General features: G+C 46.3%; 1 protein-coding gene and 1 long non-coding RNA gene across 3 annotated transcripts in view; one reads left to right on the forward strand and one right to left on the reverse strand.

Moving 5' to 3' along the window:
- The window catches only part of LOC135368559 (uncharacterized), a 113960-nt gene that overhangs the window by 28368 nt on the left and 66797 nt on the right, over window positions 1–18795 (forward strand). The window lies entirely within an intron of this gene.
- The window catches only part of LOC135368568 (uncharacterized), a 109406-nt gene that overhangs the window by 22000 nt on the left and 68611 nt on the right, over window positions 1–18795 (reverse strand). For both annotated transcript variants that reach the window (XR_010414822.1, XR_010414821.1), the window contains exon 2: window positions 13847–13984. This is a non-coding gene — a long non-coding RNA (uncharacterized LOC135368568). The remainder of the gene's footprint in view (window positions 1–13846; window positions 13985–18795) is intronic.

Consider the following 18795-nt stretch of genomic DNA (forward strand, 5'->3'; position numbering starts at 1 on the left):
GGGAGTATATAGACTTACACATACAGTGAACCCTCGTTAATACGACCCCCGATAATCTGACATACGCGCTTTACGACCATACTCCTGGGGAACAATGCAGTGAAATCTCTGCAAATGCCCCCGTTAATATGACAATTCCGCATTATGACCAAAATTTTCGGGAACGACCATGGTCATAATAACGAGGGTTCACTGTATACCCCAGCCTCGCAAGCATAACCTCCTCGTATGCAGTAATCAGCAACTTTAACGCACTATAGGGTGTGTCTTTGGCCGCCTTCTGCTAAATGTAACAAAAGAAGCAAAATGTTTGCCGATTTATATATTCAGAGTCACGGTGATCCTATCGTGCAAAATCATGCGTCCATTATTTATGCGGTGACAAGCTTATAGTCAAGTGATAAAGATCCCCAGCACAATACACCCTATACGCAGCTTCCTCTTTCACTAATAGGGGGCAGGTCGACGATAAGTCGCTGACCCGGAAATCATAAGTCGGGCATGCAATTAAGACTTTCTCGCGTTGTCTGCGAGAGCCACGCGTGATCTGCTGCAAAGGTGAAAACACACGCGTGTCTTTCCCTCGCAGCTGTTTCCTCTGAATGAAGGCATCACGAAGAACGACGGGTCTTTGTCGTCTTCTGCGATGTTTGCACTCGGCCTTCTTTAAAGGAAGCCGGAATGTTCTGCCCCATATGCCTTTTCAACATCTTGTGGTTCTATGCGTAAACACAACGGTACACAACACAACAATCCGTATCGAGTGTTATGAGAACCTTTCATTTATGCATTTATGCTTCGTGACAAGTTAATTCTTACAGGTTAACCCCGCCCAAAAATTTTTAAAGACGTCCGTGATTGGCTTGGGCGAGCGCATGGCGTCTCCGAGTCACAACGTATAGTGCTCCTGCATGCTTCAAAGTGGCAAACTGCGGCGCTGCTTATGTCGCGAAAGCACCCGTCAGAGACGACCTACTTGGAACACATGGCGCATATATATTAGGCTCTTATATTATGCGTATTATTACTATATTTTATATATATATATATACTGGAAGAAAGGGGTTCGGGCGACCGCGAAATTAAATAGGTACTAACAAAATATGAGGCAGACAACGAAGATGTAGGAAATAGAAAAAGGGGGAGTTATTTATTTACTAGTGGAAAGTTAAGGGGGAAGTCAACGTTGCGGCGGAAGCTCCGCCTTCGTCACGACGTTCCTGACGAAGGCGGAGCTTCCGCCGCAACGTTGACTTCCCCCTTAACTTTCCACTAGTAAATAAATAACTCCCCCTTTTTCTACTTCCTACATCTTCGTTGTCTGCCTCATATTTTGTTGGTACCTATATATATATATATATATATATAGAGAGAGAGAGAGAGAGAGAGCATATATATTATATAGCATGGCGTCCGCCACTTCTCGTATGCCCCCACTCTCAAATCTCAACGTGCGGACTACATTCTCTGCTGCGGAGATATACCTCTGTGACTGTAACTCTTATATTGTCTCGGAGTAGGTGCTTGGCAGGCTGTTAGGCTTCAGGGTTACCGCATTTTCCGGCGTATAACGCGCACTGATGTATAGCGCGCGCCCCCTAAAATTAGCGAAAATTGAAAAAGTTCGGTGCATAACGCACACTAATAGATAACGCGCACCACAGTCGTGCTTCGATGTTATAACGCGCAGTGCCTCTTCACGACACTTTTCTCACTGATAACGTGCGCCTTATATACATAGGAGAACTACTTCGTTCGATTGTATTGGTAATTTGGCATACTGGATTTGTCTTATCGTTTCCCATTCTCGAGAGAAAGAGAGAGAGTGAGCATAGGTGGTGGCAAGGGTATACGAATACCTCATAACTGTAACCCAGCATGCGCCCCAGACTGGGTGTTCTCTTGCCCATTGTTTTCAATTTCACCACGCTCTTCTTTGCAACTGCACACAGCCTAGTTTGTCTTTTTATTATTATTATTCACGATAGTCGCCCCGTTTTAGAATGTGCCGTGAAGAATTTTTCTTCCTAGCAAGGGCACACGCGCGAGTCGCGGAAGCTTGCTTGACTCGGCACAGAGTGATCCGCCTCAAAGTGATTCCACCCGTATATACGCGTGCCGAGCTCGTCGTTCTCAAGTCAAGCGTGAAAGGGCGGAAATTAACGTGTACGTCACGCAGTCGGCTTCGTACATTATGCCTGTATGTTTCTAAATTAACTTTCAGCAGAATGATGGTGAGTTTAGGTTTCACTGGCACATGAGCGACGTACGACGGCTATAAATTTCGGAAGAATGAGACAGGCGGTTGTTGTAAGCACTCTATAAGCAACTACATATATATACGGGAGCCCTGCACGCTCACTCGTTCTGTGTACTCATTCGAGAGACGTATAGGGAAATATGTGCAAGGTGTCCGCGCTTAACTATCACTCTAAGGAAAAAAGGTAATATTTTCTACCCAAGTTGGTGGTGGTGGTGGTGGTGATGTTGAAAGGGCTTGCCGTTGTCGGCCTCACGTATGTGGGCAACGTCACGACTGACGCCCTGGGGAAATGTGCGTCCTGGGCCGACTTCTAGGGGAACTGTGCCGACATATGTCTGAAAGCGTCTGAGGAAAACCCAGGAAAAACCCCAGACAGCACAGCCGGCACCGGGATTTGAACCCGGGTACCTCCCAGTCTCGACGTGACATGGCTAGCCGACAGTACGGCAGTAGGCAGAACGACAGTACTTCTACCATTCCGAGCCAATCCACGTGCGCCTTCTCCGCGGGAATACTAAGCGGTCCTTTTTCGCTTGCTCCTCTCTCTCACGCTTGCTCCAAGAAAAAAAAAAAAAAAAAGAAGAAGAAGAAAATGCTTGAGTTTCCTACCCAAGCTGGTAGAACGACAGTTACTACTCTGTAGTTATACTCACAAGGTAAAATTGGTTCCAGTAGAAATGTGGTTGCATTACAGCTCTACCGCGATGGGTAGAAAATTCTACTTTTTTTTTTCTTGGAGTGTATATCGACAGAATTTCATAAAATAAAGCAATGGCTTTACTATAGCACCCCGCACGGGCGTTTTCCTCGTTAATTTCAAGGAATGAACTGTTTTACTATGACAACATACAAAACATACAACATACAAAATTCGGTGCAGTGACATCTTGTCACTGTTCTTTTTTGATACGCTACTCCAGTGCCCCTTTTCAGGAAAAATAAAATAAAAAGAATAAAAGAAGCATCGAGTTAATATAGATCGACAATATGGCCCCCGAAAAAAAAAAAAAAAAAAGAGAAAACATCCCGCAGATTTGGGAGCCATTTTTTCTCGTTTCGCCAGATACGCGCTATCTCTCTTTCCCTTAAATGTGAGGGTAAATAAGAGCGGCCGCCTTATTTCGGTCACAAACAGGAAACTTTTTTTCATAGAGCACAAACAAACAAGACCAACAACATTTAAGCACAAAAAGATTCGTGACAACGACGTGAAAAAATATCTTCACGCTCCTATTTATACGCACCATTTGCTGTACGAAAACATTTGGTTCACCGAAGCACGATTTGAAGGCACGCACCGCGCCCCATACCTTGCGACCTTTTTGCCTGAAGACCAGGTGACCGCTCGTAAAGCTGCGATCCAACGAAAGCCGACTAGTGACAGAGCACGGTAACACGCTCCAAGGAACTCGAACGCTGGCACTTTTAATTGAGCGGCTATATCAACCAGATCATCTACATAAACTCAGCTAAAGCCGTTCAGGCATCCCGTGGATCCGGTTATATGAGACTTGCTCAAGTTTTCGTTCGCGGGTCAAGCCGCTGTGCGTGTATGTAGCTTCATAGTGTGTGTCCACGGATAAGCGAATTTCTCAATCAAGGTAGGCGTTGCAAGTTCATGGAGACAGCCAGGTCCGATGAGCTTCATATTTTTCTTCGCGTATGTCAGGCTATGACCTGCCACCGTGGGAGCGTCGACATATTTGGAGCCTTGAACAGGCCTTGTTGGTGGCCCTGCTCCTTGTGTGAAGGATTGAAAGCGTGGTACAACATAAATGGCGATCAGTGTGAAACAGTACGAGGCTTTGTTTGTATTTGTCCCCCCTATGTTGTTCCAGGCTCAGAACATCATTTCTCTCATGTGAAACAGTGCGTTCGTCGCCTAGAAAAATAGCGTGTTCTCTCTTTCCTCCCTCTCTGTTTCGCTGTCTTTTCATTTGCTACGGTAGTCAGTCCCCTGAAGACCATTTACAAGAAGAGCCATTTACAAAAGTGTTGAAGACACAACATTTTCCTTATACTAGGTACGGTATGAATTATGCCGTACCTAGTAAACACCCCCGGAAAGTGTAAGATCCAGCTACCAGTGAATAGGGCACGACCTGTTTTTATAAAGCACGTGATGGAACAGACAGTTCTATACTAGGCGGTTAGAAGGGCCCGGTACAGGAACAGACCCTGCTCCGAAGTACCGGCGCCTCCCGACCTGAAGCTTTTTCTTCAATATATATCGTAGAGACTTTCTGTTTATGCACTGTACAAAGCCTCCTCTCAATCAGTATGCATAGTAACGGCTAACTAGTGAGAAAGAACCGAACAGGGTTTATCGGTAAACTATTCTGTGATAACTGCGACTCCAAATCTCGTTGAAAGAGAAAAAGATACCACAGTAACTATTTTAAATAAAATAAACGGTCTCAGAAGGCAATATGTGGGCACATCAAGATGTAGAAGTAACGGATCCAGTTGGTGTTCGGAAAGGACTATAAGAAGACCAGCTAGCAAATCCTGCATTGTCTTCAGTCATTCTGTGTTCGTAAACGTTCAGTAAATGGTTGAGGGTGCAACCTGTCTCTGTGTTGTTCCCGGCATCGTGGCGATTTAGTGGACACATCAAGCTACCGCACACTAATGAGTGAAAAAGAAAGAAATTAACTACTCCCTTCCATGTCTTAAACTAACGATTCGCGCAGCAAGAGTGTGCCGAATAATAGTCACGCACACACAACGTGGTATTGGAGAACGCTGTCGACCTTCGTGAGACATATGGTGACTTTCGTCGCCCGTGTCGTGTGGACGACCCGATTTATGAGGAAAAAAAATGTTCCGCGTGCGTGTTTGGATTATCCGGGCTTTGACAACTTTCCCCGTCCTTATCGCGCGAAGAAGCGAAAGTGTCCCATCGCACCATATGCCGCGTTCACCGCGGTGCACTAGGGTACCAATGATGGCGCTCTTACGAAAGGTCGTCGCAATCATTATGTGACCCTTGTGCACGCTATACTTATACTGTCCCCGTTTGTCGAGCGCTTTTTAAATGAAAGAACAAGCGCAGTAGAAGCTTTAGCAGAGTGTTTGAGGATCGGTACCGTATAAGTGGTCATTTTCGCGAGTGCTATTTCCCCGCGAAATTAATGGTCCCGCGAAGTAAGTGACACCCCTAAGAACTCCGTATGTGCGGGATCAACGGACCGCGAAATTATATAAGGTCCCGCGAAATATTCCCCAAATGTGCCCATACACACAAATTCGCGAATTATTCAGACCGCACATACACAGTACTGTAAATCATGAGGTATACGAGACTCGTACCTGTACTTACCTATCCTGTTACGTATCTTACTTAGTTTATGTACTTTACTTATGTACTTTATTTACCTTACTTACGTTACTTATGCTTACGTTCTTGTGTTCTTTAGACAAGGTTATTGCATTATACCCTACAGTGCAATGGTTCGCTATGTATTGGTTCAACCATTAAAAGGCTCCCCTGTGAAGCTCACATAATATACTGAGCGTTCAAATAAAAGGTGTTTCTAAGCATAAACGGACCACACATATCTCACGAGCGCGTACACTTTTTGTGGTATTGATCCTGACTGGATGTAAATTTCAATGCAGGATTCGTGTCCCGTTTACAGGGCCGGCGAGAGCAATTACGGGCCACAGGGATGGGTCATGCCCCGCCCCCCTCCTCACGTCTCGATAACACAGTCCAAATATTTCTTCTTTTACGATGGGCCTTGGGTCCCGCGTGCCCCTGAAGGGCCCCCGGGCGCCATCCCCGGCTGCCCCACCCTCTCGCCGGGCCTGCCCGTTTCGTGCCTCTGATGCCAAACGAAAAGGACGAAGCACTTTATACAGACTTAATATGAAACGCACGAAAGACTGCATAAGAAAAGCGCTGGGTCGGGACTAACCTCTCTATTTCTTTTTTTTTTTTTTCATATCCAATGCAATCCAATCCAAACGCACTTATGATTAACTCGCATACCGCAAGCGCTATACCTCCAAGGCACATAACCAATGTATATGGAGACACACTCCGAATTCGCGTCATTTTCCTCTTATGAGCACCTTTATATTCTGCGGACGTAGAGACGTCCGAAGTGGCCAAGACAAGATCGTTACTTGCGTTCGCTTGTATCGCGGGCTCGGTATGGAGTAATCGGACGAATGAAGGTTCAATAACGCATGGCGGATAATGTTCCCTGTAAAGGCCGCTGCTGTTACGCGAAGAGATACCAACATTGGCTCTCTCTACCCTGCGCTTATCAACTCCTTGATTGAATTTCACGAACGAAACACGGGTAGACGTTATATACTCGCTGTTCGGCGCGTAATCAAACTTATTGCACCTCTGTCCTGTTCAGCTTATAGGAATAAGTTTATGATGATGGAATGAGGTCGCGATATTAACCTATAGTGCAAGGAACTCTGTCAATAACTGCTTGCTTATTGTTTATATATGATCCCATAGTTATTTGTTGCGCTCGTACAAAGACATGCCTTCTGAATTATTTAGTCTTGGCTAGAGATCGGACGAATCCAGAATTTTCCGAATCCGGATCCGAATCCAAGGAAAAAGAGTTTAAAAATCCAGTGGAAAAACCACTTCAACTGAAAAGTGTTTTGAAGCAGAGTTTGGTATCTTCGTTTAATGAAAAATAAATGAAATAATAGATCACTTTCAGGGGAAAACATGCCCATATACTTATTAAATGTAACTTATTTAACACGTTGTTCATCAACTAAGGGAATACAAAACTCTCGAGTCGGGATTCTTTCTATAAAACTAAAAAAAAAAAAAAAAAACAGTCAAACCCATGTTACTTTTAAACTCGTAATATAACAGTTCCTGCCTGAACTCTTTCAGTCCAGGGAAAAACACGGAAACACGCGTCGGCCAATCAGGCTTCCGGTGAACTCTGGAGGCGCCAATTTGAAAAGGAAACAAACCGTGGTTGGTGTATTCGAAATATTCGATTCGCCGTTTTGAGCACAGGAATTCGGATTCCCGAATCTCGAATCCCTGCCTATAGGATTCGCAGATTCGGGTGGCCCATCCCTAGCCCTGAACCTGCTGTAGCTAAATTTTTTGTATCTATATGGATGCTTCCTATGCAGTTTGACCGATATTCTTTCTATACCTCTGTTGTCCAGCCCTCCAACGCATATCTTCCTACCGTGACAGTTCCTATTGCATTGTATCCCACAATACCGACAGTTCTGACGAGTTCTTGCCATTTCCTGGAGCGATGGTGATAGTGATGTGCTGGATTGGACGTGCTCGTTCCTAATGCCACATGCACGACATGGCGCTTTTCTAATTCCCCAGCGAGACATCGTTTCTCTTCCAATTGCTGTTTCGCACACACGCAGAAACAACCCGTTCGCCTGATAAGTGCAGAACCTCGTCAAACCCGTTCGACTCAGGGATGACTTATGGCACGACGTTCACTTACGGTACTAGTCGTCCATATAGCTTGACATCAAACGAGAAAATTGCACGTCGAGCAAGTGCATTCCTGTATATGAAATGGTAATCTGAAAATATTGCGTAATCCGTTCATTCATTGGACATGTAAAACCGTACACATAAAATGTGTATCAAGAAGTAAGAAAAGAGGGAATGATGATATGAACTGTAAGGAGAAACTAAAACGAAATTTGGAAAAAAAAAAATGAAAATTTGGTAGATATGAAAAAAGCAAGACCACCCTTGCTTCCTATTCCGCTTTGTTCCTTAGCAATGTATGTATATATACATATATTCAAATATATGCGCATATATATTTGAAGCGGACCAAGCGCTTTCTGAACTCCTCTTCCCATGACTCGAAGCAGGGTATAGCCTCGTCTTGCAGAGAAACGTATGTGGAAAGTGACCAAGGGAAGTATTTTGCTTCCGTGCCTTACACTGGTGGGAACTGTGGACGTACTGTGCTCTTTTCCGTTGGGAAGGGCAACTTTATGTCTGCCGTATCTTGGAAATACACTGTATAGTTAGGGAGTGACTTTTTCGGGTTAAATGCCTTTCTCAGATTCGGGAGGTAAAAATCGGGCGCTATTTTTAAATCTGTAATGCGGGGAGAAATCGATCGATAATTGTGCTTTCGGGTGTTTTTGTTTCTCTTCTTGCCTATTAAGTCCTTTCCTAATGTCTCTCTTTTTTTTCTTTTTTTGCGAGATCGTGACCTTCCAGCGGTAGTCCCCGAAGACATAGACAGTGTTGACACACATGGGTGTATTGCTGGGAACGAAAGTGACCCATTCTTACATGTGTTGCATGTGGCGACCTTTGTTCGTCTTCAGTGGAAACGTCACTTGAGGATTTCATAGTGACCGGAATTCGGGGGAAAATCGGATTTAACCCGAATTGGTCGGAGGTCAGTTCGGGGGGGAATAACCGGGCAGAATCGGGTTTAACCCGAAAATGTCACTCCCTATGTATAGTATAGACATGTGACGTCCCAAAGGAGCAACCGCTCTGCTTTAGCGTTCGACTGCAACGGCGAAGGTGTAATAGCGGAGAATTCGTGAAAAAGCCACAGAGCATTCAGATAACACAAAGCAACGGACTGTGTTGACAGCCGTTCAACGCGGTACGTTGTGCGTGACTCTACGTTCCGTGACGCCTGTTGACAAACGCTGCTCTAGAGGTGGGGGAGGAGGATTAGCGCCAACGATTATATACTATATACCTCCTGCGTGCAAGGCGACAGCCGCAACAGGTCGGTCTTTTTTGCCGTCCTGGCCCGTGCATCTGCAGGTCATTCAACGGAGGCGACGTCGTTCATGACACTGCCCTCGGGAGAAGATTTGCCAAGGCCGAATTGGCCTCTGCGACTTAGTCAGCGGCCAGAAACTCCACATGCTGGACATCTATATTGGATACTTAGCGGATATTGCATTTACACAGTTTAGGTTTGCTAAACACGAATTTAGATTGTAACGTTATCTATCCGATAGAGAGCAGGATCGGTTCCTTGCCAATGTGTACCAGTACGCTGTCTGAGTATTTACAGTACTTAACGAGGATATACGGTATACTGATCTTATACGTCCATTCACAGAGGGGTTCCTTTCATTACAGTTCACGAACTAACTTCACGGCGACAACCCCGTCCATTCTTTCACGTGAACCCCAGACAGACGAGTCAGTGTTCTCCTCACTTTTGGCATATTCGGCAACTCTTCCTGGTGAATCAGCTTTGAGTCACGTCCGTACAAATAGTACAGCCGGGACGCGTCCACACAAGCGCCTGTCACTTGATTGCTAGTGACAGTAGAAGAAGGGGCTGAATATTGATGCGACGTTCTCCCTGTCCGTTTCCTTTCCCGCCTACGACTATATTTGGTGTGCACGCGGAAGAGCTTCAATGAATGCGCGCCTGAACGTTGACTACCCCGCGTATAGACGTGTTTGGGACGCAGACGGGTGTCGCAAAAAAGGGTGGAAACGTTTAGGGTGTGGCGTGCAAAGCGTTTCCGCTCGTGAAGCTCAACATATATCATTTTCTGTCATATCTATATGCGGCACAAAAATCTGTTAAATTGCGAAGGCGCGTCTAGTGCATGTTTATAATTGAAGAGCGGGGATACTGGAGGGGAGGCGTACGATGTGTCCCGGATAAGGGAAAAGAAGGAATGGAAACGTTATTTGGGAGTTTTAGAGAGTCGTAAATGCACTCCAATTCCGACTCCGTATCGCTGTCAGTCAATGAGGTATCCGCAACGTGACGTCAGTCACTCTAGAGGAATTCGTTCTAGAGGAAGGAACGTTTCGGAAACGTTATCGTCAAACTTCTGCGTTCTCCAAAAACTCGCTATTTTATCATTCCGAAGCATATTCAAAGAGGGGGAAAATCAGGTTTTGCGGTGTAGCTGGAAGCCCACCCTGAATAGATGCGTACAGCGAAAGCAAACGTACCGATTTCTTTTAAAATCTTGTTGAATTACAAGGTGAACTATCCCCTCCCCCGCCTCTCCCTGCTCTTCAGCGCATTGCCGAAGCTTGTGTCAAAACAATGCCGCTGCACAGGCGTTACAATGTGAACTGTCGCTCGGCGCTTCAAGTAGCACACAGAGCACGTGATGCCAACCGATCTTGAATTACAGACTATCACTCAATAGGCAAATGGTGGTTCAACCCGCTACTACCAGGGAAAGAGTTAAAAGGGTTCAGAGAACATGTCGAGAGGCCTCCAACCGTGAGCGTCCCACAAGGCGACACGGCGCGGTCCACAATCCTAACAACAACAACAACAACAACGGACAAATAAATGATGATGAATAGGGAAATTCGCCACATGAGGTGCGGCCCACAATCCTAAGCCTATACAAGTAATATCCGCAAGTCTTCGTCACATCCAGAATAATACGGCCTCCATGCCTATACTTCTACAGTTCATTTTACCGATAGCCAAACAAAAACAATGGTGCACCGCTGTAAACAGCCAATGTCCTTTGGCCATCCACACAGTCACTTGGGACTCTCGTGCCCCTGCTTCTATATCTCTGTGCCATCCTGGAAATGACTGGCCCTGATACTTGTTCCACTTTAGTGTCTCCCGAAAAGACAAGGCAGTAACCTATGTCAACGGACCCCACTTAATATGCAAGGCAGAGAAGGAGTGCGTTTGACTCGAAGGCACGCCTTAACTGCGCAGGAAACATCTGCAGGTGGACGGAGCGATGCCTGCGGGGTAGAGAAACAAAGCGAAACAGATCAAACCAGAAGCGAGTCGATTTTGTTTCGCCGATCGTTTCCCACTGAAATGGATGCCTTCGTCGGCAAAATTAGCTCTATCGACTTTTCCGCGCTTCGTCTTTTTATTTATTTATTTATTTATTTTTTTGTTCGCTTGCCACGACGTGCATGCTCGAAAACCCACGAACTGGTTTACGCGCGTGGATCTAGTTTGTACGTCCCTTCAGATGGTGCAAAAGAAAAACAAAAAAGAAACGACAGAAAGCCAAGGAGATAACTGTTTTGAATCGTAGTGGCCACTTTCCACTAGTTACCTTGCAAGGTCATCAAGATTATACATGTCTGCAAAAACCTGATTCTCACGCGTCTTGCATGCAAGTAGCACATGAGATTAGGTGCTCTACGGTGCTTCGCAAATCCGGTGGAAGTACCGTCCGGTGCCTGCTCCGGTCCCCTGTCCCGCTTCGTGACAGGCATGCCTCTAACCTCGCGTACCTCTTCCGTAGCCTGTAGTGCACTAGAGGCTAAGGAAGAGGTTAGCTATCAGGTGTGGATAGCTCGCCGCGTGGCGGAACGTGGTCGCACGCGAAGTGTACGGTAGAAGTATATGTTAAATCTAGTTAGAGCTGGAATTCGCAAACGTCCTCAAAACATCCTCGGTCCTCTTCGAAGATGCCCGTGGCACGCAGCATGCTGCCCACTTCTGTGTTGCGCAGCTTACCGAAAACGATCCCGACGTGTAAACGAAGTTGTCACAAAAAAGATGTAACCGTTGCAAAGCAGCACCCCGATATCGGGCCGACATCGGCCCGATATGCTCCTGCCGACACCCCCGATATCGGCCCAACGTACACTTTGCAACACCGCCCAGAGTTGGGCCGATGTCGGGTCAGGATATTGGCACGATATCATTTGGACATGCTGCCGATGTCATTTCGACATGCTACCGACATGCTACCGATTTGTGACCGATGTTGCGCGAACATAATTTTGTATTTATATTCGTGTGTGGGCAATCGTAACTACAAAAACAAAGTTAGACTGTTATTTGCTAGGAAACAACATTTTATTTCTGCCATTATTTCTTACTCGTTTCATTTTCTGATGGTTTCTTTTATTCCTCGTATTTCCCATGACGGGCAATGAGCACCGCGTTACAAAAAGCAAGACGAAAAAAGTTTCAAAGCTCCTAGGACCACGAAGTATAAGAAGCTTTCAAAAGGTACCGGCATTCCTTTCGAAGCGAAAACAGATACTATATATTTCATGTCTTACGAGCTTCCGCAAATTCGAGAGCCCTGTTAGTCTCGGAATCAAAATAGTGGAGGTGACGTGTCTCAGTTTAATTCGCTCAAGCATACATACAAGGCTCAAGTGAGGAATTGCTTCGAATATTAACTCGACATCAACGTAACGAATGTGTTTGCTACTTGCTTTTGGCGCGGGACACAAGTCAGTCTATGGAAAGCCAGTGTCAGCGTCATGTCGTTGGCTTCGGTCAACATTGAGCCGACATTGCCAACGTCAATGGGATGTTGGTCGCAAGTTGGCAATGTCGGCGTCATGTCTTTGGTTTCTATGATAATCAAGGCGACATTGTCAATCTCTATGGGATGTCAATCGCAAGTTGGCATTGTCAGCGTCTTCTCGCTGGTGTCGGTCAACATCAAGCCGACATTGCCAACTTCAAAGTGATATCGGTCGCAAGTTGGCATTGTCGGCTACATGTCACTTGTTTCGGTCAACACCGAGCCGACATTGCCAACTTCAGCGTGATATCGGTCGCAAGTTGGCAGTGTCGGCTAGATGTCGCGTTTTCCCATCAACATCGAGCCGACATTGCCAACTTCAAAGTGATATCGGTCGGAAGTTGGCATTGTCGGCTACATGTCACTTGTTTCGGTCAACACCAAGCCGACATCGCCAACTTCAGCGTGATATCGGTCGCAAGTTGGCAATGTCGGCTAGATGTCGCGTTTTTCCATCAACATCGAGCCGACATTGCCAACTTATGTCGTACATCGGTCACAAGTTGGCAGTGTCGGGGATATGTTGGGCCGACACGCCCAACTTGCTGCCGATATCGGCCCGATGTCGTGTGCTGCCCGTAGCGGCGCTACTTGTAGCGGCACTACTGTAATCGCTACTTTTTTTTCAGTAGCGGAGGTGTAACTCCGCTACATTTGTCATTTGTAGCGGGAAAGTAATTTCCGCTACAATTTTGAGTAGTGGAACCGCTACTTTTGAGGGATAAAATAAAATAAATTAAAGTAATAATAATAAATAAAAAAATAATAAAATAATAATTAAAAAAATTAAAAAAATAAGCTCTCAGATCATGTAAGCCCGACTCAAAGAAGTCGAGCCGCGGCCGTCGCTCAGCCCTGAATCTGGCTGACGTATATATGGCACATATTCATAGGCTATCGGCGAAAAAGCAGCGGAAGGGTAATTGCGCGACATTTTTTTTTTTTTTTTTGGTAGCGGTAGCGGTACCGCGCTACATTCGAAAATTTGTAGCGCCGCTAGTATCGCGCTACTTTTAAATAGGGTAGCGGTATTTCGCTACCTAAATTGAGTAGCGGGCACAACACTGCCGTTGCATGATCACCTCCCAAGGCATCTTTCCTCCTCCCATCGACTCTCCTGTTCCAGAATACCAAAGTCCTGCTACAGGGGAACGCCAGTGACTCTGAGTTGAAGTTCAACGCCACGTATTTAAAGATGCCTGTAATCGTGACGATGCACAGCTTTCTCATTGTATTCCCGCGTGGCATCTATAACCGGCCCAGTTCCTTGACCAGACGAACTCTTTTGCCTCTTATGAGAACGTCTACATTGTCTACAGAGCCGGAGCGAAAGGGTTATACCTTCCCTCTTGGTCGATTGTCTTTGACCCGTGTGCCGCTGGGACTTCGTTTTGCAAACGTTTCAGATCTCGCAGCATACGATTACGGTGGTTCCTCTTCTCCATTTCACTCACGTTCTCTTCGCATAGAAGATGATGTCTGTAAAAGAAGAAAGACATGACATGGCAGACGATGCATAGCATATTTATGGGCTCCCTCATGACCTTTCTCTGTTTCCTTTGTGAGCCGTGAAAGTAACATAGCCGTGTACCGCACACACACGAATAACATCATTTACGTACTTAGCCTATTCGTCTTCATTCGTTCAACACCCGAACAGGTAGGAAAACCTGTGATGCTCCTGTATATTCAGAAAATGGGGATAAATCGGAAAGCAATTTCAGTTTCTATAGTCCTTCAGATTGCAGTTGCTCCCGAGTAGTTCCTCTTGCACTACGATCTAGTCCCCAGCACTTCAAATAGTCCATAATCTTCGCATAAGCTTCCCTGCATTTAGTCTCGAAAGGGACTAATGGCTGAGGCAATGAATCGAACCTCCAAAATGACTTTTTTTTTTCTACATCTGCGTCTAGTTTCAGAAATACGCATCCACCACATTAACTGCCGCTGCTTACAAGCACGCGCGAATCTCCCAGTAGTACATGTGAGATTATGATACTGCTACCATGCTCAGCTAAAGTTACACCCTGAAACACGTGCTTCAGCTCTGACAGTGTAAGTGGGATGTTGGAGAAGTCACACCGGCCTTTTCTCGTATAATATTTGTTGTATGGGCAGCAGATACAAAACAAAAACAAAATTTTAGCAATATTTTGGCAACGTGTTTTAAGCCCAGGATTGAATGCCCGAAATGAGCATTTAATATGCATCCCGAAATACGAGACATATATTTCCTTTCCGAAGAGCTCTACAGGAGAGTGAAGCTCTGGATCACCCATAAGCTTGTCAATCTTCGCAAACAATGAGAATGGACCTCTTCCAGAGAAACGTCATCATGACGTTGGTTGACAGACTGAAACCGAGACAAATCGGAAGGGGAGGGCTGGGTTCCACGAATTCACTTCCCGGGCACTTGTTCGCTGCCTCCTATAGACCTCTCCCTGTTTGCAAACAAATGACGTCGTAGCGTTCGACAACGCCACCAATTTGGTAGAGTTGAACTACGCTCGAAGCTAGAGGCGAACAAGGTCGCGCCCGAAAGCCACGGTCTTGAGCGGATTACGATGGTCTCTGAAAGGAACGCTACTAAACCTCTACCCGAGAAACGTCATCATGACGTTGGTTGACAGACCGAAACCGAAACAAGCCAGACGAAGAGGGCTGGGTTCCACAAATCGGCACTTGTTCGCTGCCTCCTATTGAAAGAAAAGTAGGACCGAAGGTCGTGTCCCTTCCAGGGATCATCGTAATACCCTCAAGACCGTGGCTTTCGGACGCGACCTTGTTCGCCTCTAGCTTCGAGCGTAGTTCAAGCCTACCAAATTGGTGGCGCTGTTGAACACTATGACGTCATTTGTTTACAAACAGGGAAAGGTCTATAGGAGGCAGCGAACAAGTGTCCACTTGTGGAACCCAGCCCTCCCCTTCCGATTTGTTTCGCTTTCAGTCTGTCTACCAACGTCATGATGACGTTTCTCGGGTAGAGGTCTATCGAAAGAAAAGTAGGACCGAAGGTCACGTCCCTCTCAGGGACCATCGTAACCCCTCAAGACCGTGACTTTCGGGTGCGACCTTCTTCGCCCCTAGCTTCGAGCGCAGTTTAAGTCTACCAAATTGGTGGCGCTGTCGAACACTATGACGTCATTTGTTTACAAACAGGGAGAGGTCTATTGGCCGAGGCAGACCACAGTTAGGGACGGGAGATCAGAAGACCCAGGTTCAATTCCTGCCGTCGGCACCTCTTTTCCCTGAGTTGGTTGAGTTTGTCAATCTTGTTCACTCGAGGCTTTTAACAAGCAGCAAGTCATGTCCAAAAAGGATAACGACATACTTATTTCGCTATGAAGTTCGAGATTATATCATTTGAAATATGCAATATTCCAGGGCGCATTTTCAGAAGACAGGCGGATGTATTACACAGAAACGCACCACCCACACATACTATACAATTACGTAAGACTATCTTCAGCATCGATATCAACCGGTACGGCACCGCGGGACGCAAACGCCGAAATGGTACGAAACTGGAAGAACTCCACCAGAAGCTTACTGGCACGAACTTTGCATGCGTGTGACCTTTTGAGGTCGCCTCTCTCGAAATCTCTTGTCATCTGCCACTGGTCAAGGAGTCTCGCTTCAAACAACATTACTCTTCCGCAATCCTGTCTTTGTCGTATGCGCGAACAATGCCCGACAAAAGAGTGGCCCTTTAATTGGGATCCCTACGTGCAGACAGCCTCCGGAGCAAAGAGAGCAGGCACTGCTCGCTGCAGGCACACGCTTCCGTCGTTCAGTGCGTGTGGTCTCTGACTGCGCATGGTCTTGTTTCAAGTCGTACATTGTAATTTGTGCAAGCTTTCATTGTTTTTATTGCATGTGAGTGCCAAATGGAAGGTCGCTCAGGTGACAGTTACTTGCAGCCTATTGTATCGCTTGGTTCACCGCTTGCAAAATCAACACAAGGCAGACTTCTTCTGCATGGTCAGCGCTTTACTCTATTATACAGTATAAAATAGAATATGCCATAACATATTCCAATCTCAGGAGCATCTTATTACAATCGACATTAACCTTATAGGACGGTCTAGCCTAGTCACCATTTCCACAGCTCGCTACAGAGCATATCTTAAGTTTTCAAATTCATTCAATCATACTTGCAGGACGTATACGCGACGCTTACGTGTACACGCACCATAAGAACGTGAGAAATATCGCGAAAAAGTACATCGATAAACAGTTCCCATATCCTTTATAAGGTTAAGACTGCAGGTACGACCGTATGTGGCACGCCTGAAACTGATTTGTAGTGCCAGGATCACCGGCTCCTTCCTTACTTGCATAATCAGCGCAACTCCCATTTTAATTTTGCGGCTATAACTCGAACCTTTCGAAGCGTATCGCATATAACCTTTAACAAACGTCTCTATCGAGAAATCAGCAGTTAAAACTGCCATTAGCGAACGCCGTTTAGACCCTGTGTCTTCTAAATATAGCTGGCACCAAAATACCGGCCATTATAGCGATACAGATTGATACCGCAGCTTCTGCCTTTCCGACCTCACGGACAAGGGCTAAACACTTCTATTTTCTATCGTGAGAAACAGTTCCATTGAAACGTCCTTCTCGATGAACTCGGACAGCAGCGCGAGGACGAAGATCAAAATGGCCGATTTTTATCAGCACGATCAGCCGGACGGACGACCGCGTTCTTTCTTACAGCCCCCCTCCCAGATAGTTCTTTTGGAAGGGTAATTACTTCTTAAGAGGGGCAGGGTCATCTAGCGGTATCACATACAAGGGGGTGGACGACCACCACTGAATATACTGAATCCTGGTCCCCATTGTTTCAAGGGCCAATACAGTCCTGAGATCGGTGAATGTCCACGGACAATGGTTTGGTATGCGCTGCGGCAGAATGGGTGGGTGGAACTAAATTTGGATGGAGAGAGGGTCGGAAACCAGAGCATGCCTATGTGCTGCTTAGAACTGCGTCTGACGCATGAGACATCTTGTTTTTGTTTAGTTGTATGGGTATGTAGAGGGGAATAAGTGATTTAATGGGGGCACTTGCTATGGGGGAGCTGGTCCGACACGCTACCTGGAGCTATGATAGTTCCTCGGTTAACGTTTTACATCGTTTAATTTTACGATAGAAGTAGACATACAGTAGCGTAAAAGCGGCTGTCCGGAGCCCGTATTTCGAACAGGGACTGTTCTTGTGCTGGGACAGGATGAAACTCCAAGTCCTTTGTAGCTCTGAGTCTTCTAGCTGTGCTGAAGACTCAGGTCGAGAAGCGTCCATATTTCGAACAGATACTGTTCTCACACTGGGCTTCTGACCTGACCTGAGGTCTGATACTTTTGCTTCAACCATAGACATATGTTCGTCTGGTGCAACAGCAAGGCCAGCAACCCTGTAAGGTATGGGTGCGTCTGTCGTAGGTGAAAACTGGGGAACGGCTATGGTGTCGAGGTATAGTCCACCTTCAATGTACGGTAAAGCTGCTGTTGCACCTGACGCCTAACGCAGACATGAAGTCCTGGATTCTAGCCTTCCAACAACAAGACTGGCGGTCAGACAGTATAGCCCGTGATGTCCACGTCAGCTGAACACAAGAGCAATGAAGGAAGGAAACGTAGATCCATTCAGTAACTGAGAAGACTCCACAGGAACACCAGGGTGGTGTTCCCGTCTATTCGAGACATGCGTACCGATTGTGAAAAGAGAGATAAAAGTGCAGGCAAGCTGGCAGTGAAGCATGGTACAAGAGGTGACGTACGGACAACGAAAGACAGAGGCACACACAAGTCCTCGTTGAGCGCTTGTGTATGTCTTTCTGCGCCCGTGCCTCTCGGTTCTTCTGCTGCATGTAGTCTATGTCAATCGACTGGCTTCCATAAACGTACAACATGGAACCCTGGCGACAAAAATGAGCTTGGCGAACTGTGAGAACGCCCCCAGTCCTTATAGTCACGCGACGCAGCCGCGTAACAACAGAAGCAGTATCTCATTCGACGTATATTTATTTGCCATGTAGACTTCCTCCAAGAGCTTCTTCTCACCGCCTCGTTGAACGGTACAGTTTAGCCAGAAGCCATGCACGAACTTGATCTAAAAAGCGCGACCATGCAGTAATTGGCGTTCGCTTGTCCCAGGGATAATTAAAAAAGAGCGACGACGCGTAATAACTGCCCTGGGGGCGCTGCGGAGTCACCGGCGGATATTCGCGTCTCTTCGTCTTGTCCACAAGACACGTGGGAAGTATTGGCCTCAGAACATCAACCCTCCA

Source organism: Ornithodoros turicata, chromosome 9, assembly GCF_037126465.1.
Source record: "Ornithodoros turicata isolate Travis chromosome 9, ASM3712646v1, whole genome shotgun sequence".
Taxonomy (NCBI): Eukaryota; Metazoa; Arthropoda; class Arachnida; order Ixodida; family Argasidae; genus Ornithodoros; species Ornithodoros turicata.